At 46.2% G+C, this 26490-nt stretch overlaps 1 protein-coding gene and 1 long non-coding RNA gene across 10 annotated transcripts in view; one reads left to right on the top strand and one right to left on the bottom strand.

The window, feature by feature from the left end:
* AUTS2 (activator of transcription and developmental regulator AUTS2) overlaps positions 1 to 26490 on the top strand; it is a 785653-nt gene that overhangs the window by 604840 nt on the left and 154323 nt on the right. The window lies entirely within an intron of this gene.
* Positions 70 to 16923, bottom strand: LOC137485577 (uncharacterized). The gene is made up of 3 exons (XR_011005374.1): positions 14936 to 16923; positions 4552 to 4694; positions 70 to 4237 (listed from the first exon to the last, which is right to left on the bottom strand). It is a non-coding gene; the product is annotated as an uncharacterized lncRNA (long non-coding RNA).

Genomic DNA, 26490 nt, shown 5'->3' with positions numbered 1-26490 from the left:
CACCATCACTCTGGAATTAGCAATGTTCCTTGGATGTCCAGGGACAGGCAAGAGCCCCTTTTGGTAGGTGCTGAACCAAGGCAGTGCCTGTCAGGACCTCACCATTCAGGAGATGAGACCAGATGGATGCACAGACAGGAGCCCACGGGGAAGTGACGGGCACAGGGCTGGCCCAGCCCCTCTGTAGGTGTCTGCACACACCAGCCACACTCTGCTCTCAAGTGGGTTTGGGTTTCATTTGGGATCTTGGGTCTATAAGGAAGAGGAACTGCAGAACTTCACAGAGTGTGAGAGGTCCCACCACCACTGCAGGTCCAAGTGTGCAAGCCCCACACTCACAGTGGGAGCTGTCGTGGCTCCATAAGGCTGGGTTGGACAGCCATGGGATGCTAAATTAAATAATATATAATCTCATGTCTTCATGAGGCTTTATAAGGCAAAGCTGAGATAAAAAAAGGCTTGGACATCTTCATGACAGGTAATGCTATGGAGATGCCAGTACAGATTCTTACACTCCAGACTGGCAGTGTGTGAGTAGAAGCAAAAATAAAGTGAAAACAAATATTGTCTGGCACTTCTTTATGTTTGCAAATTTCCAATACTTATGTTTTTAATTGCTTTTAGCCACAGGTCTGTGATATGTTTTAAAATTAGATAATGAAACACCCAAAGCTCCCCAACAGCATAGAATTGAGTTTTGCTTTTCAAAATCTGCATCAAATTCTTAAAGTAATCTATATTTTTAATAAATACAGGAATTTTCTCTGGTATTAAGATATCTCTTATTGGAACTATGTATTTTGTTCATTTTTTCTACAAAGAATTATTTTCACTACTAACACAACAGCTGAGATACCTATCCATAATGCCATTTGGCATCTCTATATTGTAGGATTTTACATTTTCAGAGTAGTATATTGATTGATTCCTTCACATTTAATTTGTCTGTTGCTTTTTTCAATATTTTTGTTCCACTTCTCTGAACAGGGCACTAACACCCCATCCCATTTTCACTCACTGAAGGTCCCCAAGTGAAGCCATGACTTTCCAGTTTCTGAGATCTGTCCTGAGACCTCTAAACCGGGTTACCTCATACTGCCCGGAGGTGGGAAGTGATCTCATATGGGTAAGGGACAGAAGCAGAAACAACTTCATAGGTGGCAAAGGAAACATTAAAAAAAATCCATTAGCAGACACATATTCTCTCCAAACAGATAAGGCAATTAAAGGAGAAAAACTGACAACAAAGGAGAAGCAGAGTCTACTAACATTTGCTCAGTGTGAATCTTGGATTTCTCTGTGGGAGTTATTTAAATTTACACCAGTGAGGGTGGCAGCAGAAGTGGCTTTCCACAGCCGGTGCCCCACATCTGCCTGTGCTGTAAATTAACCTGCTTTCCCAGTGACTTCACTGCACCAGCTCCCCGGGGCAATCACTGCCCTGACAGAGCTAAGCTTGGTGTCTGGGGCTGCTTCCCCAGCCCTGCCTCTGGACAAGGTTTTAGGAGTGATTAATTCCTCCGCAGGCACTCGGGGCTTTGCCTGGACAAACAGCCCTGTTTGCTCACGTGAGATGGATTGCAGCCTCCAGACCCTGTGCTTTGCCTGGGGGGTGAGGGCAGGGCTGCTTTGCTGTTTGGAGATTCTTCTTTGAGAGGTCTAAATTACAAAACTGTTCATTTTGTTTAAAGAAAGATTATGATCTCTGGAAGAAAAACGGTACTGGCAGCAACAATGCACAAAGTGCTCAGAAACATTCGGGATATTGGACCTAACAGAAAAACCCCTCCCAATCCCTGCACCAGCCTTAGAGCGAGCATTGACTTACCCAGATCCACAGAGTGTTTGGGAAATGGAAATCTTCAAATATAAACAATTGGCTTAATATTTTAATATTTGTTACGTGGGCACTATCAATGTCTTGATTTTGGCACTGCCAGGGAGAGCTGTGCTGGATCTTATCTGTCTGGAGAGCAGGGGGAACTCAGGACACAGTGGGAGCCCTGGGCTTGGGCAGTGGGGACACAAGGGTTTGGGCAGTGAGGACACCGGGGGTTCTGGCAGAGGTGACACAGTGGAATTGGGCAGTGGACACAGGGGTTTGGGCAGAGGTGACACAGGGTTCTGGCAGAGGTGACACAGTGGAATTGGGCAGTGGACACAGGGGTTTGGGCAGAGGTGACACGGGGTTCTGGCAGAGGTGACACAGTGGAAGTGGGCAGTGGACACAGGGGTTTGGGCAGAGGTGACATTGTGGGTTTGAGCAGCAGTGACAGTGAGTTCAGTCAGCAGTGACATGGTGGGTTTGGACAGTGGGGACACGGGATGTTCTGGCAGAGGTGACATGGGGCTTTGGGCAGCAGTGACACGGGGGGCTCGCCAGGAATGTCACTGTCATCCTCCCTCAGCCAGATGAGGAGTTTGTGATACACAGAACCCAACCATGTAGCAGTGCAGGGAAATGTTATAGGTTTATGAGGAGAGTGATTAAAAATGTATCAAAGAGGCTTGTAAAGCTTATGGTTCAAGTTAACTGTATGAAGTAAACAGCCTTTAAGTGTCTCCTGGGACTGTGACAGATAGTCTGTGGGTGTTACTGCAACATGGTACTAGTGATTGTTCTGGCCATCCCAAACTAATCACCATCTGTGTGTATGAGCCTCTTGGGAGCTCCTGGTTGTTGGACAATCATGGTTGTTAGCATTTTTAATCAGTTTCTGTGCAGCACAGATAGAAACCGTATGCTCCAGTCTTTATTTTCCCTACTCGGGGAGAATTATTGCAGCACTAAAAAGGGGATGTGCGAGTTCCTGCTAATTTTAGAGGGTCACATTCACCTCATGCACCCAGTCGTGGTGACATTTCCCTTGGTCCTTCCCTGCCCCTGCTCTGAAGTGCTGTGGTAAGGATTATGCTCCTGTTTTGCTGCTGGCAGGGTGGATTGAACTGTGAGTCCTTGGCTCTGCCTGGCAGCCCCCCCTCTCCTGGTGGCCACGCTTCCTGCGTGACTCAAAGGCACTGACACAAATGCAGAACATTCAGGATCACGGTTGGGGAGATGGAGGTGGGGGGTTTTATTGTCCTTCTTGGTAGTGAGAAAGAGCTGCTGAAGTAGGAAGAAGCAGAGCAGATCATTGCCTGGAGCAGGAGACTGTGTGCAGTTGAAGTTATGGGCCCTGGGAGAGTTCCCAGCTGTACTTGCCTGGCTGTTGATGCAAGAGGCACTGCAGGCAAAGATGGCTCCGGGAATGGAGGGGCAAACAGCGAGGGGAGGGATGGCTCAGATCCAGGCTCTGAGGAGCAGCGCTGATGCTAAAAGGAAAAAGCTCTTCTCTCGTTCTGTGCTGAAGTGCAGCTCATCTCGACAATTAATCCTTTAAGAATTAAGATCTGGGGGCTGGCTCCGCGCTCCGCAGCCGTTTGACATCTGTGCTTGGTGGCTGGAGAGCAGAACCCGGCTCTTCCCGCCGGGCTCCGGCAGCCCGGCCCCAAAGTGCTGAGCTGTCAAAGCTGGCACCAGCTCGAGTTCCCCCTTGTCCCCATCTCCCATCCACAGCCCCAGACTCAGCTCTAAGGACTGAACAAAGGGCTCGGAGTGTGAGCAGAGAAGGAGCTGATGGTACACGGGAGGTGAGGGGGGAGAACAGAGGGATAGCGAGCAGGCAAAATTCCCTCCTGTTCCAAGCAAGCTGGAGTTCTTGTCTTAAGTGAAATGTCTTCTGTGTTTCATTACCAATGTTGCCATCAGGTTCCTCGAGCTGTGCTCTCCTTTTCATTTTTAAAGGACTTGATTCAGGCTTCCTATTAATTTTCCTGGAGCCGTGAGGTGTGAGACCGAGGGGCGATGTGCTGCTGCTGCTGGTTTATCAGCTGGGGCTGCTGTGTCCCTGTATCTGTGGGACCAGGAACAGGTTTTGAAGAAGATTTTGAATTAATGAATAAAGTAATTTTCTGGCGCAGTCAGGTAGCCTGTTTGAGTGAGGGTTAGTCCTTCTCTGCACTGCTTGGGTGGTGGGGTCTCATCTATTCATTCATGTTGATGGGATCAGAGAGTTTATTCTCTGGAGTTCCATCCATGGATTGTGCCAACTTTAGCACCATGGCGTCATGGTAGGTACCGTGCCTACACAGTAGAGAAGTGCTCTGTGTCTTACCATCCTTCCTCCTGGTGCTCATGTCTCCCTGGAAACTGTATTCTGGTGCTGGCAGTCCCAATCAACAAGTAATTTCTGTTTACCTGTTTTCAAAAGGGACAGTTGTATGCGATTAGGTGTGTATTGATTATCTGATTTAAACCACAAACATTTCCCCATAAACTGTGCTGTGCTGTGCTGTGCTGTGCCCCCAGTCTGTCTCAGAGCACTGCTAATTCCTCCACGTGCAGCAGCACGGGGCTCACACGGTTTGGGACTGGTTTGTTATTGCTGTCCTCCGGCCTGGCCTCCCGAGGGGGTGGAATTGTCAAATGCTAAGGAGTCCATGTAGGGTCTGAGAGCTGCTGTCAGGCAGGGACTGTCACTGCAAAAATTCTGCAGTTGCATTTACACCAACTTGTGAATTCCTTCTGGAAGGGGCAGAATACTGACAATTCTGAGAGTTAATGGCCCAAGTGGGTTATAAGATCCATAATCACTGATGCTGTCTCTCCTCAATGCATGTGTCTTCATCTGTCAGCCTTGAGGATCATCATGGGCCTGTGTGAAATGAAAAAAACTGTTTAACTGCTTCATATTAACTAACATATTAGAGCCCTCCTGACATTATCGTTGTTAATTCTAACAAAACATGCTCCTGCTGCTGGTAACCCGAGTGTGCTTCCAAATGCATCCCTGCTCCGAGAGCAGGAGGAGGTCGCTCACCGTGGGACCTGGACTGCAAACAAGCTTCTGCTGGCAACCATCAGAGCCCAAGCCTGGTTACTCTCACAGTGCAGAGCACAGAGCATCTTCGTAGAAAATTAAAACTGTTTTTTGAGGGAAGTGGCTCACTCTGGCAGCATGTTTCCTTTATTTTGGCCTTGCAGTTGGAGAAGGTTTACCTCCACCCAGAGGGGAAGAGTCAGACTGAGAGGGACAGAGCTCAGTAGGGAAAGACCAGGTTTAGAGGTGTGAAGAGCTCTTTGGCACAGCTAGGGGAGCAGTAAAAACTCAGTAAATACTCACTGCTGCTTTGCATTTCTTTCAGATCTGCATGTCACAGATAGGCCTCTCCGTGTCTTGTACAGGCCACTGTAAAGTGTAGGCAGTAAGGACTGGTCTGTACTAGCAGGTGAAGGAGTACCCAGTTCCCTGCAATAATTGTCCAAGCGTTAGCACAGTCTTTCTGCAGGACCCAGGAGACCTTTCTCAGTGCCCTGTCTGGCTCCCTCCTCTGCCAGGGCCCTTTCTTAGGGCCCTGTAACTGATTTGCACAGGAAGAAGCGTCTGCTCATCCCTCCCACCTCATGCACTGCTCCTGTGTGCTGGGCTGGCTTTGCAGAAGCCTCTCTGCAGAGCCCTGGGGGTTCCTGGGGCTCTGCAGAGAAACCTGTGCTGGAGTTGGGGTAAGGGACTGGGACCTGACCTGGCACTCCTCGGCTTTGGGGTAAATTCCATATTCTGAGGCCAGTCCAGGTGCAATGGTTGGTGAAACATGGAAAAACCTGCTCTGAGTGGCTGAGGGGAACCATTTAACCTGATGGAATTTCGTTACTGATATTTTTATCTCTTTACTCCTTTTCCTAGGATCATGTTCTCAAAGGGGCAGGTCTTATTCTTCTGTCAATATTCAGGCAAAATCAAAAAGATTTTTTGTCTGAATTATGACCCATAAAGTATGTCCAAATGTAACGAGGCACATCCAGGTTGTCTATAACTACACATAAAAAACTACATTTGTAGTGCTGGGTGTCAGGCCTACATCAGTGGAGGAGGAATTTATTCTACCCTGTACTTCTTGCAATGAAGCACTGGTGGATGCTCAGCTGTGACAGGTACTGGTAAATGGATGTGGCAGAATCGACTGTGAATGTTTTGGCAGCAGCCCTCCTTCAGGTAGCTATTAACTTTATTTTTTAATATGAAATTCAGGCACTAAATCCAAGGGAAAAAAAAGCATACATAATGTAGGTTAATTAAAATGCCTGTAAATGAACAGGTGACAGGTGCCAAGCCCCATGACAACCACAACTGGAGAAATGAAAGTGCAACAGACTATTAGGATTCCTGTGTTAATCAGGTAATAGTAACTTGGGTAATTACAAAATCATATGAAATCTTTTTTTAAATCCCAAACCTCATTTATAGCCTTTTGGAGATAAAATATAAAATGTAGAGTTTTAATCCAAAAGGACTTTCTCTTCTCTGGAGCCCTCAATCTCAGATTTCTTCCATGGCTGACACAATTAAAGGTTGGATTTTTTTTCCTCTCCCCTCTCTTCAATTTTATTTTAATTAAGAAATATTAAGTTAAAAGCCACCAAAGAGTTTGAGTTTCTCTCTCTCTAGCAGGTATTTGGTAGTCACTTATGTGTCCCAAGGCCTTTTGCTGTGTATCAGGTGGAACCTATCATGTGCATCTGTTGGCTCTTAGAGGTGGAATTTATTTTTGTGCTGAGAAGCAGCACAGGGCACATGTGAGATGAACCTGGAATAGACTGGAAGCTGCTCTGCCTTCCCAGGAGCAAATTATTTGCAGATAAGTAAGAGGATGTCTGATTAAAATCTGTTTTCTGTGAGTATGAGCCCAAGCAGTGATACAAATTCATATCTGATATGCAAACTAAGACAACACCCCTTTGTTGCAGCCTTTCCCAGATTGAAAAGCCCATCCAGAGATGGTTTCCCAAGTAAACACATCAAACCCCCCTGAGGAAATGCTCACAGACATTCCTTCTCTCCATCTGGAGTCTTACTGTATACCTGGGGTCTTGATCCCTAGCAGAAAGTTTAGCAGAGGCATTAAGTGACTTGCCCAAGGCCATTACTACAAATCAGTAGAAAAATGAAACCTTCCAGGCTTGTGCTGTAATTACCAAGGCACATGCCTCTCTCTTGATCTGTCAAAGATGTAAAAATATATTTTTAAAATTGTCTGTAATTAGGGCTAGGAGGTGATGCCTTTGCTGAGAACCTGCAGCAGGGTTCCCTCTGTGAAGGACCTAGGAGGCTGATTCAGACTCTGGCATATAAAGATTTTTCTTGGATTTTTTTTTAATCCAGATATCAAAAATGAAAAACATTGGTTTTCATCGTTGTCCCTGGAATAGAATTTATTACCCCTGGGCTATAGACAGCCAGACAAATAGAAACAGATTTCTTTCTTTCTTTCTTTCTTTCTTTGACTTGGAAGATGAGAACATGTTTTGTACATTCCTACATTGCAGCCAAAATAAAGGTCTTTATCTTCAAGGAAATCAAAGGTTTGGTTCTTGGTAATACCCCACTAACCCAGACAGTGACAAATTTCCAGCTTTCCCCACCATACCAGGAACAGGATGATATTCAACTCCCATCAAGACGAACAAGGGCGCCTTCCCTCCCTTTCCCTTTTCTGATCAACACTGTGTATAAATTAAACAAAGAAAAGGATGGAGCTTTATTTTAGGAAGCTTTTGGACCACAAGTTGTGTAGTTGTGTTTTGGATTAAAGGTCAGGATGGGAAATCTGCCAAGGTTTCCCCTCCCCACTGCTACTATTTGTCACTGCTCCAGTGGGAAAAAGAAAAAATAATACTGGATTAAGGGAAAGAAATAAACCCAGTAAGAATAATAAGGAGAAAACGGAAATCAGGCTTCATCCAGTGCTTGAGATATGCCCTACATAGAGGCTATTGAATTCTGCCCACCTCTGTGCCAGCCTCCTCTGGGCATGAGGGACAGTGCTTATTTTGTTTAGGGGTTTTTCCCTCCCTCCCACCCTCTACCTCCTTCAGTGTTTTTATTCAGGCACAGCAGGCACAAAAGTGAACGCTGACAAGCTTTGGCACACTTAAAAAAAAATAAAGAGGAAAAAATAAAAAAGGAGAAAAAAATTGCTGCCCGTCTCCCCAAGCTATCCATTCTGTTGCCAGAGCCCTGCATTTTGCAACATAAAAGCATAATCAAAAGAAATTACGCTTGGACTCAGTCAGGGACAGGGCAGAATAGTCCATTTAGCTTTATGCTAAAAAAGAAAATAATTGGACCAAAATTCGTTTGAAATAGGAGAAGGAAACAGTTTGTTTGCAATCTATTTCCTCTGGAAAACAGCAAACCCTATTAAACCCTCTTTGGGAGCTATTTATTTTGGAAACAAGTTCAACATTCTGCAAGCAGCACACGCAGGCAGAAAAAGTTGTAGTGGAGTGTAATCTTTGGAGGAAATGTCCATGTTTATCTACAACGTAGTTCCTACCAGCTCCCAGAAAAACAACAGTTCCACAGCTTTAGCTGGGCTTGGCTGCTCGTAGCCCACAGCCCCAGAGTGACAAGCCCTGTAAGAGGTGCAGCCCTGTAAGAGAGGCAGGAAAACCAGCAGAGCCAACGGGGTGTTCTTCTCCAAAGGGATGTTCCAAGGGTTCTTCTGCAGGAAAACCAGCAGAGCCAACGGGGTGTTCTTCTCCAAAGGGATGTTCCAAGGGTTCTTCTGCAGGAAAACCAGCAGAGCCAAAGGGATGCTCTTCTCCAAAGGGATGTTCCAAGGGTTCTTCTGCAGGAAAACCAGCAGACCCAACGGGGTGTTCTTCTCCAAAGGGATGTTCCAAGGGTTCTTCTGCAGGAAAACCAGCAGAGCCAAAGGGATGCTCTTCTCCAAAGGGATGTTCCAAGGGTTCTTCTGCTCTGCTCCAAAGGGACGTTCCCTCTGTGTTTGCTCTCCTGCTCTTCTCCCATCACCACCCTGCAAACCCGACAGCTCATCATACCACGGTGTTCTCATTCCTGGGGGGTTTCCCCTGTGGCATCTACACCTGTGACATCCACACCTCATTTCACCTTTGCCAGAACCAGGGAGAAACAGAGGGACCCTGGGCACGGCAGAGACACCAACAGTCCCAGGCTGTGGAGGCTGCTGGTAGTGGCTTTTACCTCCCTTTTCCATGGTCAAAACCATGGAAGAATCCAGAATGGTTTCTGGATTCAACACAGAAGAATCCTCGAGGGAACAGTTACAATGAATAATTTCCACCTGGCGCATTGTGATTGAGCTGTCTGAGCGAGTATTTGATGGCTGAGATGAACCAGTTCAAACCTTGCTGCTGATTTGCAGTGGGACAGGACCTCCCAGGAAATCCACTGAGCTTCTGTCTCCTGACATTATTGTTAATGTTGGACAGAGAAATTCCTCACTGGACTTCTGTGTTTCTTCATTTAGGAGGGTTAAATCAATACTTTCCAGTGCTGGCCTCAAATTCATCCTGTGTGTTGTGATTCCAGTAACCCATGGTACCTGTCAGTTTGGCTCCATGTCTGGTGCCAGTCAGGACTGTTTTCTCCAGACAAGGGTGGGTTCCAAGGCCTTTTCCAGCTCTGGGCAGCCCATTATCCCAGAGCTTGTAACAGCCACAGCCTTGCACAGCCTGATGTGTCCTCCGTGTCCTCACACCCAGGGACTTGTGCTGCTGCCTCTGTGCAGGTGCTGGGAGGTGTGGGGGTGTATCCTACATCTGAGGCAGTGAGAAGGCATCTGCCAGGCTCTGCCACTACCCCAGAGGTGAGCTTTTCCTCCAAGCTGTAACCACATCCTGCCCAGTTTTGTCTTATCTGTCATGATAAGATTAACCCAGTTATGTAGGTATTTGCATTCCTCTTAGCCACCTACTCCTGTCCCCACTTCCCCTGATCTCCTTCTTTCTCTACATTAATTTCTCTTTATATTTAACCTTTAGATTTTGGAGAAAGGAGTATAATGGGTCTCAGCAGGATATCATCTGATTTCTGCTCACAAGAGAGGGTCTTAAGTTTCTTCACAAAGTGGCTGTGATTTATGAGCTGTTTCTCACTTAGAGGTTAAGTGTTATCTCTCAGCCCAAATATCCTGTATTAGGACTAGAGCTGATTACCACTGTTTGTATCAGTCATTGGGATCCTTAAATGAAATGGAGAGCAGCTTGTTGGAAATCCTCATTTCATTGAAAAGCATGGTTTAACTTTAATAGGGTTTGCATATATATCGTAAATCAGCTTGGAAAAAGGAGGGCATATTTTTTTTTCTCCATCTGATTGTTTTACACATTTCAACAGTGTGTAAAAACACAGCCTGTCATTGTTAATTTTAACCAAAGGGAAATACATCTCAAAAGGCTGCAGTTGTGATTAAATGGAAAAGGTATCAGTAGTGTAAATTTGGAGCTGATTAAATGCTGTCAGCTCAGATTCCTTATGCAAAAGAGATACAAGGATTAGTCTGGCTGCTTTCACCACCTAAATAACACGAGTGCTTAAGCACACCTAATGTAGGGAACTTCTACAACACTGGGTTTGTGTTTTAGCACAGGGCAAACCTGAATCCTGCAGTCCCTGGATTGAGCTGATCCCCTTTTCCCATCCTACAGAAGCTGGGTCTTTCCTACTCCCGTGAGACTGGGATGGCAATAACAAATGTTCTAGGCTTTGCTCTCTTAGGGAGTGTGGGACCTTCCCAATTTGCAAGGTGTAGGAGTTTGGAACGCACTGTTCTTCCTGTTGGAAAGAGTATTTCTCTTTTCTGGTATAGTCCTGGGGATACAAGTGGAAATTAACAGTCAGGAGCATTCCTGATTACTCTGTTACCTCACCTGCAGAATTGCCACAGCCTTTCTAGGAATGAGCAATTCTGCCTCCACTGAGGGTGAGGAAGGGACAGCTGCAGCATTGCAGAGTGCAGGAAAGGGTCCTGGTTTCTGTGCTCAGGTCAGAGAATCCTCCAATGGTTTGGGTTAGAAGGGACCTTCTAAAGATCACCCAATTCCACCTCCCTGCAATGGGCAGGGACACCTTCCACTAGACCAGGCTGCCAGCTGGGTTTGCAGCCTTCTTTCTGGTCAGAGAAGGGTAGAAATTTGCAAACGAGGCAAATGAGTTGTTCAAACACTTCTCTCACTGTTAGGGACAACTTCACTGTCACCTGTGGGAAGTGATCACCTCCCTCTCTCGGCTGGACCCTCTGGGGAGGTAGGCAGAGGTTTAATCAGGAGGAAATGGCAGGTATTTCAAAGGATTGATTTAACATCAGATCCCAAAAAGCTTTGGGGCACTACAGTGGGCCAAAATGCTTGGTGGTTCTTTACAGACATCACAGTCCTCACAGACAGACTGGGAGGTCTGTGCTTGCTGCACGAGTGCTCATGCCAGGGGCAAAGAACCGGGTTGCTTGGGATTGTACAGTGCTGGATATGCTGGGCAGAACTGCAAAATGATCCTGCAGATCTCACACAGACAGGCCCAGGGTGAGGTCTGTGTTGTTCCCAAGCAGCTGCAGGAAGAAGGTGGTGAGGGAACAGCATCACAAGTCTAAGGGACAATGACCAGAAGAGAAAGGTGCCCTACATGCGCAAGTATTGCAAGGTGTACAGAAGTATTTCTTAGACTTACTGCAGCTTATTTGTAATTTAAATTTTAAATAATTCACTCTTTTTCCAATGCTGTGGACTGTAGATTTCACATCCTCACATGTGATCAAGCCAGCAGTGTGATAAGGGAAGATGGGCAGAGGTCTAGTTCTTGAGATCCAAATCCCTCCTGATTAAAAGCATTCTGTGGTTACTTTGGTGGTTTTCTCACAGCACTCAGCAGTTAACCAAAGGCAAGGATTTCACCCAGGGTTTTTTGTTTTAGTTTTTTGTTTTTTTTTTTTTTTTTTCCCTGGGCACATATTGTCAGATACTGGCAAGTTGATAGGCTTTTATTTCATGCATAACTAAAGAAGATGCAGTAGTATGAAGGGAGCTGGGATACAGCTGATATCTAGAGTAGAACTTACTTTAATTGAAAAGCGGTTCTAGTCAAAATTTTTTTCCTTCTCTTCTTACAAGAAGGGGGGGGGGGGGGAAAGAATTGTTTTCAAGCATTATTAAGCTTTTTTTTTTCCTCCCAGAAGCTAAGAAAGCCATCTGTGAAAACCTGTTTGCATGTTTGTTTTCTACAATAAAATGCAAAATACTTCTTCCTGTTAGCGGATTATGCCATATGTCACTCCCTGTAACAAAACCAGCATGTTTATTAATGAACCCAATCAGAGGCAAGGATTTAGAAAGATTTAAAGGAACTGAATTTTTAGTTCAATATTTTAATGTAGGAAAACTTCTGGTCTGTTGTTCATGTTGTACTAGAAAACTCAGGCTTTGTTTCTTATATGAATTTGCTAAATTTGCAATGGAAAGAGAGCAGGAGGAAACTCTCTGGGAAAAGAAACCACACTGCGATCCCTACGTTCTGCATGCGTGAACCCCCAGCTGATTGTGATCAGCAGTTTATATGTGATTAATATTTAATTTGATTGGTATAGTTTTTTCTCCAGATAAGCTAATTAAGAAACTTGATGGAAAGGACACCCTTGTGCATTAATGTAGCAGCGTTTTGGTTTCTGTAGGGCAGACTGAACCTTCCTGAGTTACAGATGATCTGGAATCAGCTTTCTCAATGTGTAGTGCAGGGACCTGAATTCCATGGCTTTGGTTTTCTCTCCCCAGACTGCCTGAGAGTTGGGCTCAAACGATTGCTGCTGTGCTGGGGACTATTTCATATGATAAGGGCTGTTGTGATAGAAGGAAAGGTAACCAGACATCTTCTGTTTGTCCCCTCACATGGCAGGAGACTGTGCCTGCCCAGAACCTGGTTACAATCCTTTGACTTCTCAAATAGACAAGGTCTCTTATCAAAAGGGTTCAAAGCCTGGGCCTCAGCACACCAATCAATACTTGCTTTATCTTTCAACTCTAATACTGCCCTCACTGATTTAGATCTCGTTGTGGAGCTCAGCTCAGGCTGATAATGCTGCTGGGAGGGAGATGGAGCATTTCAGCTCAGGCTGGGATTTCTCGTGTTGTTCCACCCAGGACCGAGCAGCATTCACCAAATGGGATTTTAGGTTGCTGTGTGAGGATGTTTTACCTCTTCTTCTGAGTTCACAGAGAATTGACAATGCTTTTTACATGTGTTTTTTGGAATATTCCATCACCTTCCAAAACCCTACAAAAAGTAATAACAGTCTGATTTTTCATGTGTGCTTCCAGGGTAACCACAGGCAAAGGGTGAATGCCATGTGTGTTCTCTGGCAGCAGAACACTGCTGGAAATAAATCCATTGCTTCCATAGGCAGATTACATTTCTCAGTGCTGAAGTTCTTGCACTGAGACCTGGCTGGCCACTTACGAGGGGGATAATTGAGTTAGCATCTTCAAAATTCATATCTTAAGGCAGGAAAAGGTGTTCATTAGCTCAGCAGATGTATTTACTAATGCAGTCATGAAACAGTTTCCTAAGTGTACTTTGTGAAGACCAGAGGAAAGAAATCCCTCTTAACATTTCTCCAACTTTCTTACATCTAATGAAAGGCTCTGTAATTTAGTGTCTTTGTCAAAAGCATAATTCATCATGGAAGAAAACTGAAAAATAAAAGTGACCTTTTTGAAAGGTCAGTTCATGTTTATGCGTCAGAAACAGTCATGGGTACAGGTTTGGTGCAAGACAAGGCTGTCCTAAAATAGCATTCCATTAATCGTTTAATCAGCCCATGCTTGTTACAGATTTGACATATTCTGTAGACAAATCAGGTCAGAGGTAACAAGTGATTCAAAGAAACAGATAAAAACCCTACTGAACTGTGAAAAACATTCTTCTTACAAGAAAAAATCTGAAACTGAAGCATACTCCTTCAGTCAGGAAAATTAATAACCTGACGAGCTTTCACAGGCACCCTGAAGGCCCAAGATTCCTGGATTCCCACCCATCTGCTTAAGACTCCCCAAGAAATATGTCAACACTTATTTTGCTGCCTTTATTTTTCTCCTCTTTTGTTTTCTTAGCACGTGCCTGTTGTGGAAGTGATCTTTACTCCCTGCTTGGCTTGCAGGACTTCAGTCAGGGCCAGTGTCCCACCCCAGAAATGCTCCCTCAGGGCAGGGCCCTGGGGGCTGTGGGAACGCAGTGGGAACAGGTTGAAACTCTGTGTTCCAGCCTCTGGAGCATCGTCCTCTCCTTGGGAGCAGGAACAGAGTTCATGGCGTGGATGTAGGCCAGAGCAGGGTCAGAGGGCTGCCTGCGCTGTTGCACACTCCATGTTGACATTTTGATTTCAGGAGACAAGCCCTGAGGATGGTGGCTGTGGGTTATGGAGATGTGAGAGGAGGAACAGTCATGTAGGATTTTTATTCATGCATCGTTTCCAGCACTGGGGAAGTGTCCGCATCTCTGCTCTCTGCCTAAATGCCCACCAGCTGATTTCTTCCCCCTGCATGCTAGCCCTGACCAAGCTCTCCCCTCTCAGCTTTGCCTCCAAATGCTTCTGCTGCATCCCCATGATTGCTGTTCCAGGCACCTGAACTTTGTCAAATCTCCAGTTCAGTTTCCCAAATGAGAAACGAGCTGGCAGCCCGAGGTGCAGCTGAGGAACAGGCAGTTCCTGAGGGCTGCTGTTGAAATGGGGAACGTGCACAGTCATTTCTCTTGACCATCAGCGCTGAGCAATGGTGGCACAGAGCAGGAAGCCTCTTGCCTCTCGTGCATGGCAAAGCAGTGTTGTTATTCTGGCTGCATAGCTTGGCTTGTTATTGAGCACATGCTTTGCAGATTAGCCTGTTTGTATAGCCAATCGAACATGTGCTCCATTAAAAATTAAAACATCCTGTTTTAAGGATGGAGCAGGAGACATCAGCTGCCACTGTGTAGCAGACATGGAAAGCCCCCAGAGCCCATTACCATAGGTTACAGCAAATGTTAATCAGTGCCAATGCAGTTAAATAATGCAGTTCGTGCAGATGGCAGCTACTACATCTACTCACAGATGTGTCCTCGAGTCCCTGAGGTTGCTGTATCACAGGAGCTGTCGGGAACAGTCAGATCCGATGCTGACTGTGGGTATCACCTTTGTGTTTATGCCACAGATACCAGCCAGAGGAAAGGCAGCCATGCCTAGGCCTGAGGAACGAGGTCAGAAACACACCAGAGCATAGCAGGAGGCTGGACCTGAACTCAAATAAAACAAAAAGGAAATCTGTGCCCTTCACAAGTTGTTTTTTTTTCCCCAGGCTTGATTACCTTCTGCATATACAAATCAGTGTCCTACCATCACTAAAGACCTGAATCCACAGCTCAGCTTTTGAACTGGGATATTTGTGATCACTGCAAATCATTATAGCCATTCCATGTGCACAGGAGGGCAGAGCAAAACCCATTCTGCAGCTGGAGCCCTGTTCACAGCAGTCTCTAGGTCACATATAGGTGTTCTCTGCCAGCTTGCCATATTGTCCTTCCTCAAGAGAAGTAATTTATTTACCTTTTCAGGTGTTTATGCTCAGGATGTGTGTTTATGAAAAGGAGTGTGCAAATCTATATGACATGCAAGAGTTTGCAGATGAAAGTTATGCTATAAGTATAAATATTGTTTCTAAGATCTGTCATGCTGTTCAGTAGGTACTAAGAGGAAAAAACATTGCAAGTCAAGAAGCTAAAAAGCATTTCTTTTTCTTTTTTCACATCTTAGGGCACCCTTCATCATCTATTTGTATTTCAGGTCTGTGTTACTGGTGAATGTTCTTTATCCCAAATCTGGGGACTTCTTTTAAAAAATCTTGTCTCCTTTTTTAAAAAAGGTTCTGTCTGTGTATATTGTGTGGAATAGCTTGAAAAATGAAACATTTTAATCAGTAAACATTGGCTTTTTCTCAGCTTTTGCTTAATTCACTGAGGACACGATCATTCGAAATCAGTGTTCTAAAACACGTGGATCTGAGGTTTTCTCATTTCCTGGTGACTTCACCATTACTCTGCGTGCAAGTCTCATGTCTACAACACCCAGCATTTGGTGCTCTTTGTTGCAATGGCTCCATTTGTGTTTTCTGTGGAAGATGAGCTCCAAACCAGCCATCTGCAGTGAGCCTCAGTGGAGACATTTGCTTGTTACAACTGTGATTTCTTGAACCTGCCACAAGACTGTCACACTCCACCCATCCCATCCCACTGGATGGCACACCAAGCCTGCATCCCATCATTTCTAAAGAGCTATTGGCAGGGTTGGGAATTGCACAAGTGCAAGGAGGTTGGTAGAGAGATCTGAGAGCATAATACATTTTGGTTATTTAAATTTAGTTCTCAAGGCTATAAAATGGGACTTGGAACTCAGGGGACTCATTTTTTCCTCAGTAGTTTCATCTTTTAACCATTAATTGTCAGCTAGGCAGTGTGGGATGAGTGTTCTGCTGTGACCATGCTTCTGTCAATTAATAATGGAACGTATCCAAAGTTTATCTGTAGCAATCATTCATACCATCTGGCAATACAAATTAGATGATTTTGAAGGCAGTCTACAAACAGGCATGTTGTTCTAGGGACTGCCATAATTATATCTATCAAATTGAGAGAGAAAAAATGTATTTAATGCATTTTTAAATCGCGTATTGAGATCAATATCCCCTGAGAGCGAGCTGGGCTCCCAGACAACAGGGGCAGCAGCAGATTTTTGCAGCCTTCCTCTGTGTGTATCAGCAATGCTCCCAGTGAGAACCAGCCTTTTTGGGGACTGAGCAGGGGATTATTTTTCTTGCCCATTCTGGCCCTGGCCTCATTCCCAAGCCTGACAAGAGCGGTGCCAATTAGTGACAGACTGGGGACTGGCCAGAGATGACAACGAGGCACTCGCAGGACAGACAGAAATGTTTTAAATGAGCTGCTGGATCAAAGGGAGGGGAAGGAGCCGTTTGGGCAGCAGGCAGCAGTCCCACGTTACTCTGCAATGCCTGCAGCCTGTTCCATGCAGGGCAGCTGCCGGCCTGGCCCATCCTCACATACACACACGCGCGCACACACGGCTGTGACAGAGCCACACTTGTTTTTCATACAGTCATGGAGTTCCCTGAGCTGGAAGGGACCCACAAGGATATTGAGTCCTGTCGGAACCCAGAATGTCCCTCAGACACTCTTGGATGTTCCGGGCCCAGGTCAGAAGCATTTGAGACCCTGGAATGCAGCCACAGACCCCTGTGGCTTTGAACCTGACCCATGGAACAATTTACCAACCTTGCAGGAAGAACAGGAAATCACAAAAGTTTAGATATTATAGTAGAAGTAGTCACAAAGTGAGAGGAAGAGTTTTTGAGTGCTGTACAGGGGGTTTTAGGCCTTGTACAGAGGGGTCTGAGTTTTGTACATGGGGGTCAGAAGTTCTAAGATGGAGGGACTTGGGTGTGCCCTGTCCTCTTTCTTTCTTCTTCCCAACCTCCATGTTCTTGGTGATGTTGGCACTCACAGATTGGTTTAGAGTAGAAAGTCACTGTTCAATATAGGTGATGGGCATTGGGGTAAAACCATAAACATCTAACACGTAATGTGTGATATAAAAGAGGGCACCAGCCCCCTGGGAGGGGGAGTGTGCCCTTGCCTGACTGCTGAACGGACCGCAGCAGCTCAGGGAGAAATCGTTTAGATAACACACAATAAACTACCTTGAGACCGGACAACTGAAGACTACTGAGTCTTTCTTTGGAGACACGGGTTGGAGGAGAGACTTTTCCATCTTTCCAGCTCACCCCAACCGGGGGTGAGGCCCGACAACACAACATTCCTACAGAGTCCGGGTGCTGGCCGCTGTTTCCCGCCTGGCAGGGCCGGCAGGGCCGTCCCGTGGCTATGGCTGCCCTCGGTCTGAGCTGTGCCGGGGGAGCGGCAGCAGCTCGGGCTCCTTCCCTCCTTCCCTGCCCCAGCAGGGCTCAGCCCCACGGCTCCCACCACCCTGCGTTGGGTTGGGAATGTGGGAATGGCTTTTACAGCTGCTCCACCAAAGCTGCCTCGGCGTGGGCCATCCGTGTGTCTGCAGCTTCCAGCTCAGGCCCTGCCTCTCCCTCAGGAGGCGTCTCCCTCACGGAGGGATGGTGGTGTCCCCTCCTGAGCAGTGGCCACAGGTAACCCTGCCCTGTGGTGTCCCCTCCTGAGCAGTGGCCACAGTGACCCTGCCCTGTGGTGTCCCCTCCTGAGCAGTGGCCACTGTGACCCTGTCCTGTGGTGTCCCCTCCTGAGCAGTGGCCACAGTGACCCTGTCCTGTGGTGTCCCCTCCTGAGCAGTGGCCACAGTGACCCTGCCCTGTGGTGTCCCCTCCTGAGCAGTGGCCACTGTGACCCTGCCCTGTGGTGTCCCCTCCTGAGCAGTGGCCACAGGTAACTCTGTCCTGTGGTGTCCCCTCCTGAGCAGTGGTCACAGGTAACCCTGCCCTGTGGTGTCCCCTCCTGAGCAGTGGCCACAGTGACCCTGCCCTGTGGTGTCCCCTCCTGAGCAGTGGCCACAGGTAACTCTGTCCTGTGGTGTCCCCTCCTGAGCAGTGGCCACAGGTGACCCTCTTGAACAGAAAAAATGGAATATTCTCAAAAAATTAGTAAGAGAACAACTGCAAAAAGGCCACATCAAACCTACAAACAGTCTCTGAAATTCCCCAGTTTTTGTCATTTATAAGAAGACCTCATTCTTCATGACTGCCCTGTGGTGTCCCCTCCTGAGCAGTGGCCACTGTGACCCTGTCCTGTGGTGTCCCCTCCTGAGCAGTGGCCACTGTGACCCTGTCCTGTGGTGTCCCCTCCTGAGCAGTGGCCACAGTGACCTGCCCTGGGTCTGGCTAAGCTGAACCACCTGAAGCTGCCAGACTCACCCGTGCTGGTCTCTCCATCTCGTTGCCACTCTATCAGATGTAACATCAAAGACCTGGAAATGAAAGAAATGTGAAATATAGTTTATTCTTGTAATTATAGATGAGAAGTTGTAACTGCATCTGTGCACTTCTCAGTAAAGCAGCTGTTCTGCCCTTAGAAGGATATTTATAGACTATTGAAGGTAAACAATCCTGGCTTATTTCATATTGCAACTACATTTCCACTGAGTTTAGCTGCAATGTGATCAAAGAAGCTGCTGACATGTCAGCTTTACTGATACAAGATAGTTTTTCCTTGCTATTTCTGCTAAATAATCTCTGCCTGTTTTTCAGATGAACTGTTTTGATATTAGTAAGTTCTTTGGAGTTTCAGTTGAGGAGGGAATTGGTATAATATGCAAACCCATCCTCAATCTCTGAGTCATCAACTTACAGCCTCCCTCATACAGTTTGTGGTGACTATTTGATTTTGGGATTTTTTCCTCTCTCAGTATTTATTCTCTGCCAATTTTCAATGCTCTGTAAATGGTTCAACATCAGAATTTTGACATGTATGATGAATTTCAGTGTTTAAAGCTCATAGGGCATTTGCAGCAGTTTGGTCAGTAGTTGATGAGTTATCCCAGTTTTTCACCGGTGTTTTGCTGCTGTTCTTCCAAGTGTGTGGTCAACTATGATGGCATTTAGCTGGCAGACCAGCCTGTATCACAGTGATCCCTCTATGTATAAAGTAATGATTAGATGCACTGTAAAATTAATTTTAGTGCTTCTTATCTGATGTGAACTGAGAGCAATATTTCTAAAGCAATTTTTTCACCTGATGAAAACCTATAGCAATTGGAAATTTATCTTGGATTTAACGTGCACAATGGCTGAAGAAGTATAAACTTGAGACAACGCAGTGGGTGAGTGCAGGAATGAGTAAAATTGCTTGGGAGCTGCTGTTGCTGCCCAGGTTGGGTATCAGGGAAAGGTTCTTCCCCAGAGGGTGCTGGCACTGCCCAGGCTGCCCAGGGAATGGGCACGGCCCGAGGCTGCCAGAGCTCCAGGAGCTCCAGGGATGCCCAGGCTGGGATTGTCGGGGTGCCTGTGCAGGGCCAGGAGTGGGACAGGATGACCCTTGGGGGTCCCTTCCAGCTCAGGATGTTCTGTGCTGCTGTGACTCTGTGGGGCTGTGATTCTGTCAGTCTGTGACTCTGTGGGGCTGTGATTCTGTTGGTCTGTGACTGTGGGGCTGTGATTCTGTCAGTCTGTGACTCTGTGGGGCTGTGATTCTGTCAGTCTGTGACTCTGGGGCTGTGATTCTGTCAGTCTGTGACTCTGGGGCTGTGATTCTGTCGGTCTGTGACTCTGTGGGGCTGTGATTCTGTCGGTCTGTGACTGTGGGGCTGTGATTCTGTCGGTCTGTGACTCTGTGGGGCTGTGATTCTGTCGGTCTGTGACTCTGGAGCTGTGATTCTGTCAGTCTGTGACTGTGGAGCTGTGATTCTGTCAGTCTGTGACTGTGGGGCTGTGATTCTTTCGGTCTGTGACTGTGGGGCTGTGATTCTGTCGGTCTGTGACTCTGTGGGGCTGTGATTCTGTCAGTCTGTGACTGTGGGGCTGTGATTCTGTCGGTCTGTGACTCTGTGGGGCTGTGATTCTGTCAGTCTGTGACTCTGTGGGGCTGTGATTCTGTCGGTCTGTGACTCTGTGGGGCTGTGATTCTGTCGGTCTGTGACTCTGTGGGGCTGTGATTCTGTCGGTCTGTGACTCTGGGGCTGTGATTCTGTCAGTCTGTGACTCTGTGGGGCTGTGATTCTGTCAGTCTGTGACTGTGGGGCTGTGATTCTGTTGGTCTGTGACTCTGTGGGGCTGTGATTCTGTTGGTCTGTGACTGTGGGGCTGTGATTCTGTCAGTCTGTGACTGTGGGGCTGTGATTCTGTCGGTCTGTGACTCTGTGGGGCTGTGATTCTGTCGGTCTGTGACTCTGTGGGGCTGTGATTCTGTCAGTCTGTGACTGTGGGGCTGTGATTCTGTCGGTCTGTGACTCTGTGGGGCTGTGATTCTGTCGGTCTGTGACTGTGGGGCTGTGATTCTGTCAGTTTGTGACTGTGGGGCTGTGATTCTGTCGGTCTGTGACTCTGTGGGGCTGTGATTCTGTCGGTCTGTGACTGTGGGGCTGTGATTCTGTCAGTTTGTGACTGTGGGGCTGTGATTCTGTCGGTCTGTGACTCTGTGGGGCTGTGCTGGCTGAGATGAGCTGAGCTGTGGCTGCAGCCCTGCCCCAGGGAGCTGCTGAGCCTGGCACTGACCCGGAGCACCCTCTCTCCGGTGAGAAAGCTGCAGTATCCATGGCAAAGGTATTTTAGACAAACCTGGGAACACAGCAGCTGGACAGATTTAACTTCTCTCCCTCTACAATGTGCAGATGTCTGTTCTATTTAGGGCCCTGCTCCAGTAGCACTGAAGTCAATTATAACCTCTTTGCTGGTTTCCATCAGCCGTGAATCGAGCGCTGGAATCGTATGAAACGTTCATTGTTGTGTGCTCAGCCTCGTTTCTGAGGAGGTGGAGTTGCTCCACGATTCTACATATGAGAGTTAAATGCCTCCTATGTCTCCACCGGTGTCAGCCTTTACACCTTGCCATGTATTTTACAGCCAGTAACAAAAGCAGGCTGGAAATGGGCCCTATATTGAGCTTGTTTGTGCTGATGTTCATCACATGCCTTTTGGGAGGGATTTCATGGCTTTTAGGAGTTGGGGCTTTAAAGAAAAACCAAACTGGTGTTGTCAAAAAACATTCCCCTCCCTTCGTTCCCCTTAAGCAGAGTAGTTCGTCTACATCTGTTTCTGCTTCCTATTTCATAAAAAAAAAAAAAAAAAATCAGTAATTTCAATTTGCCAGTAGCACTTCTGCGGCCCTGAAAGTGTGATATTAAGCAAGTTATTTTTATTAGGTCAAGCCTAATGTTTCCCTAGCTTGCTGCTAGGGAAAACCAGTAGTAATAATTCAGATATGTCACTACAAAGCTCAGTTTTTAAAAAAACTTTTATTTTCTTTCAATTAGTATGAAAATAAAAGCACATACATATGTAATGCAATATATTTAAAACTTGCATCTGAGTGTACATGTTTGCATGCATTTTATACACAAACTTGTATTTATTAATTTTGAGTGGATTTTTTTTAAATTTTATTTTATATATGTATGCAAATGCAATCTTTACACAGGTGGACACTGGAACATGCAGTGCCAGGAGCCTGTCAGTGTACCAGTTAGTGGTTTAAATTCACATCTCAAATCAAACTCCCTGTGTACACTCCCAGGTGTGTGTCTCAGTCCAGGAGGACTCAGTGAAAATGCCGGTTTGAACAGAGGTCACCAAAAAGAGGGGCTTCACAAGTGACACTTCTGCATGAAGAATGTAGAATGCTCTCCTGTACAGGTGTATTTTGAGCACCATATACAAGCTGTAAGATACAATCAAATGACAAAAAAATCTCTTTCTCCTGGTAGAAAGGCTGATTCTCAGATAATCTGTATTAGAGAGTTTCAGAGCTTAATTAAAAACGGGTCAAAACTTGGGCATGGATTTCAGGATTTTGCTCTTCATTTGAATGTACACAGCAAAAGCACACATTCAAAAATTACGCTGCACTGGGAATTCACAGCTACAAGGTGACTTGTCAGGGATGATGGATTCCTTAAAATCCCTCCTATTCTTTCATCAGCAAAATAGCTGTTAAGTTTTTAAGGTATTCATCTGCTCTGTGCCTGGCACTGCTGTGCTAATAGGTGCAAAGGTTTAACTGTTTTCCACTGTTTAAGCATCGCTGTCTTATCTTCAGAGCTAACTCGGTGTGTCTGAAGTCCTGGAAAGCAGGTGATTGATCAAGGAATTTAGGAAACAGCTCCCTTGATAAAGCCAGGGAGGATATTTCCTAAGAGGGGCAGTGGGAGTGAGGAAAGCATGAAACTTACTTAACAAGCAAGGCTTGGGTTGGGTAATCTGCATAATACATCCAGTGGCATTAAGTCTGTCATCTCTGCATTGCACCCTGGTTCGGGTTCTGCACGAGCTGTCTTTCACTGTCGGTTCTAATAAAGAGCCGTGGTCAGCTCCAATTCCCTGGGAGCACAGAGTTATGTTTTGTGAACTACATGTGCCTGAGGCCTCTCATGCATGATTTAAACTGCTTTGTAAATGTCAATAGGTGGAAAAGCATTAGATCCCTTGTAGATTTCTCCAAATCCTCAAAGATGTGTACACCATGTATAAACCATGCTACAGTTTCAAGGCCACTGCAATCTCTACGCTCGCCTAACTGGGGGTTTAAGGTATTGCCAGAAGCAAGATATCGGTGTATACATGATTTGATCCAGCTGGCCAATGAGACCCTTTATTAAGAAAACCTTTGCTCCCATGGAAAGTCCCTTGTGATATTAAGTGGGCACACAGCATAAATGTTGAATGTCCTTCAAACTTTGTTGCTTTATGCTGTCTTTAAAAAAAAAACCAAAAAAAAACCAAAATGCATCTCTGCTTTGTCTGTGGAGCCTGCCTCTAAATGGAGGACACACGGAAGCTCACATTTCCCTGCACCTTGGGGCAGAGGTGGAAATAGGACTTTGTAGGTTATGAAAGAAGTCAGCTTTTAATTAGGAGTGCACTGTCTGTTGGCAGAAGCCAGTGACTATCTGAAATAAATAAGAATCTGTTGCTAATGAGAACGGAGGGGTCTCAGATGGCTCTGGGGACTGGCAATGTAGGTCACTGGTTTGCAGCCGTCACCATCTGACGCTGTCCTGACCTGCGCGGAAGGAGCCCGTTGGGGGCCAGCCCCATTCCCAGCAGGACCACAGCAGAGCTCAGGACAGGCCTGGCAGAATCTGAGCTTTGCCAGGACTCTGGGGCAGGACTGGCTGCCCATCCCAGGCACAGCTCCTGCAGCTCAGGCTCAGCGTGTGCTGGGGACAGAGGGAGGACACTGCCGAGTTTGCTGATATGAGGAGGGGGCAGCTGCCAGGGTTGTCACTGAGGACCATCTCATCAGTGCTAAATTAGCTGAGAAAAACACACTGATAAAAGAATTCAGCCCTTCGTGAAATCCATCACTGTGGCCAAGGGTGAGCGTGACACTTGGGTACCAGTAAATTGCTATTTTGAAACTTATGGGCTGGAAAGATGTTGATTTGTTCTTCAGTTTAGGGAATAAATATAATCTCCATCCTATTTTCAAATTCACGGGGAAAAGATCCATGCCCACCTTTAGATGACAGAGGCCCCACCTCTGGCTCAGAAGTCCTTGAGCTGCAGGAAGTGTGTGGAGACAGCGATGAGTGTGTGCAGTCAGGAGTGTGCTGCTGGTGTCTCTGCAGGAAACAGGGAACTGAGCTGGTTACCTTCTTGTGTCACCAGTTTGCCTGGCTCATCTGAGCTACTTTTTAAGTAGACAGTCACATTTATGTACCCTAAGTTATCTGGAATGGGCTTTTTCTCTTTTCTTAGCAATGTAAAAATGTATTCTTTGCATCTAGTTCTTTATGTTCTGTCATTTATCCTTTATTTTCAGTTTAAGGAGTTAATCTGTGTAGTTGAATGCATACTTTGTGCTTTCAGTTGTACTTGCTGTTGTATGATGGCAGCATGTCTTTTCCTGGAGGGGGAACACAACAGCTCAAGGAACTCTCAGCTTGTGGAGTCAGTCGTGGCAAAGGCTTGAGCCAGGTGTTGGGGGCCAGAGCAGGAGTCCAGCTGGCACTAACAAGGTTAACCAAAAGATCAAGGATGGTCCTGTTTCTCTTTTCTGGTTGTCCATGCTAAAAAAGCTGCATATCATCTCCAGAAGCTGAGTAGGCTGAGAGAGCAGCAGATGCCCCTTCCCAATTGCAGACTGCAAATAAACAGACTGCAAATAAATAACTGCAATTATCTCCTGGCTTCTACTGCAAAAAGGACCCAGGACTCCTCGTTTCATTTGAGATCTTTCTGGACCTGTTTTGCCTGCAGAAGCCTCCAGTATTACCTGACAGTTCTGCAGTGGTGTGGGATCTCCCACATTATTCTCACCATCCTTGTTTCCTATTGCCTTGGCTCATGATCCCACTCTGCATTCCTCTCCACTCATCTCTGGGCTGTGTTTCCAAAACTGTTTCCAATTTTTCAGATATTCTGTTTTAATCAGCAGGAACTTCTCAGTGCTGAATGGCTCCTCAGAGATCTGATCCATTCTGCAGAGTGCTGACAGGTCCTTTATAGCTCCTTGCCATGCAGTAACCAAGTTTTGCCATCACCATGGCCTCTGGAAGCCACAGCTCCAACATCTCTGCTCTTCAGGTCCTTTCAAAGCTCATCCATTCTGGCTGAACACTTGGTTCTCATGTATGATAGGTATCAAATGGAGAGGCTCTATCACAGTGTCTGTTTCAGGGTTGGGATTCCCAGGAACTGGTGGCTTTCCCCCTGCCTTCTGCACAGAGGTGGCTTTGCTGTCAGGTGACTTTGTGCTGTGGTGCTTTCAGCATCTCAAGGACTGAGAACTTAATGTCTTATTTCCTTGTGCAAACAGAGCCAGTGCTGTTACCAGGGCAGTGACTCTCTGCCCACGGAGCTCCCCGTGTCTGTCCCTTTCATCACTGGGCAGCACTTCTGATCTCGCAGGAGCTGTGTTCCACTGGTTGCATTTGCTGCTCAGTATTGGTTATCCTTCAGTGGCTCATGGAGACAAGTAAAACTGCTATTTATAGATTTACTTTCTGTCTCTCTAGTTCAGTGCAGCGAGTCCTGACACTGTCCCAGTAATCTGATCAGCCATGCTGCTTTTAAATGCAGGGCTGGGCCTTGGCCTCTGTCGGGAGGTGACAGCTGTCAGATACAGATAGTAGGCTACAGATCCTGGCTGCTAAAACCCACTCATTCATTCCTGTTACAGATCATTGCCCACAGCTTGAAACCATGCTTTACAGTCGGCCGATTAGCTGGCAAGAGATCTACATACTGTATTAGCAAGGTCAGCCAGGGAGATAAAGGCTAAAACCTCAGCCCAGCTGACTATTTTTAAGCTGATAGCCACATGCACTGGCTGCTGGTTTGTTTTCTTCCCTGCCCTGTTATATCACACCAGGACAATTAGGGAAAAAAAACAGTAAAAGAGACATCATCTTGTAGGTTGTCCTTCTCTGTCGCTCAGCCCTGCACTGGTGGGACACAGATCTTGGAGATATCACACACTCAGCTGCCTGCTTGTGCTGAGAGACCTCATGGAATTCTACATTCCTTCTTGTTCCTGAAAGCAGGGCAGTTGTTTTTTCTGCAGGGCACCATGATAAAGTTCCGTTTGAGTCTACCAGTGATCAGCTTGTTGGAAGATCTTCCTAAGTTATTAAAGCCTGTGCATGAGTTCACTTGAGAAATGAGTTGTCTCGTGTCTGTATTATTTCCAAATGTCCATGCTTTTAAGGCAGGAAGAGTGTTTGGGTTTAAATATGGATATTTTTCTTTGGGTCATTTCTGAATTAGGGGACCTCAGATGCAGATAAAAGGATTTGGAAATCAAATTTTGTACCCTCCAAGGAGAGAAACAAAGAAAGAGCTATGAAAACCATGAACAGTGTGTCACCTTCCTGCTTTTCTTTATCAAAGCAAAGACTCACAGAATCCCAGAATAGTTTGGGTTGGAAGGGACCTTACAGACCATCTAATTAATTTACATTTCT

Source organism: Anomalospiza imberbis, chromosome 20 (assembly GCF_031753505.1).
Source record: "Anomalospiza imberbis isolate Cuckoo-Finch-1a 21T00152 chromosome 20, ASM3175350v1, whole genome shotgun sequence".
Classification (NCBI taxonomy): Eukaryota; Metazoa; Chordata; class Aves; order Passeriformes; family Viduidae; genus Anomalospiza; species Anomalospiza imberbis.
Note: the sequence above shows the minus strand (reverse complement) of the source record. Positions and strands in the feature narration are given on the sequence as shown.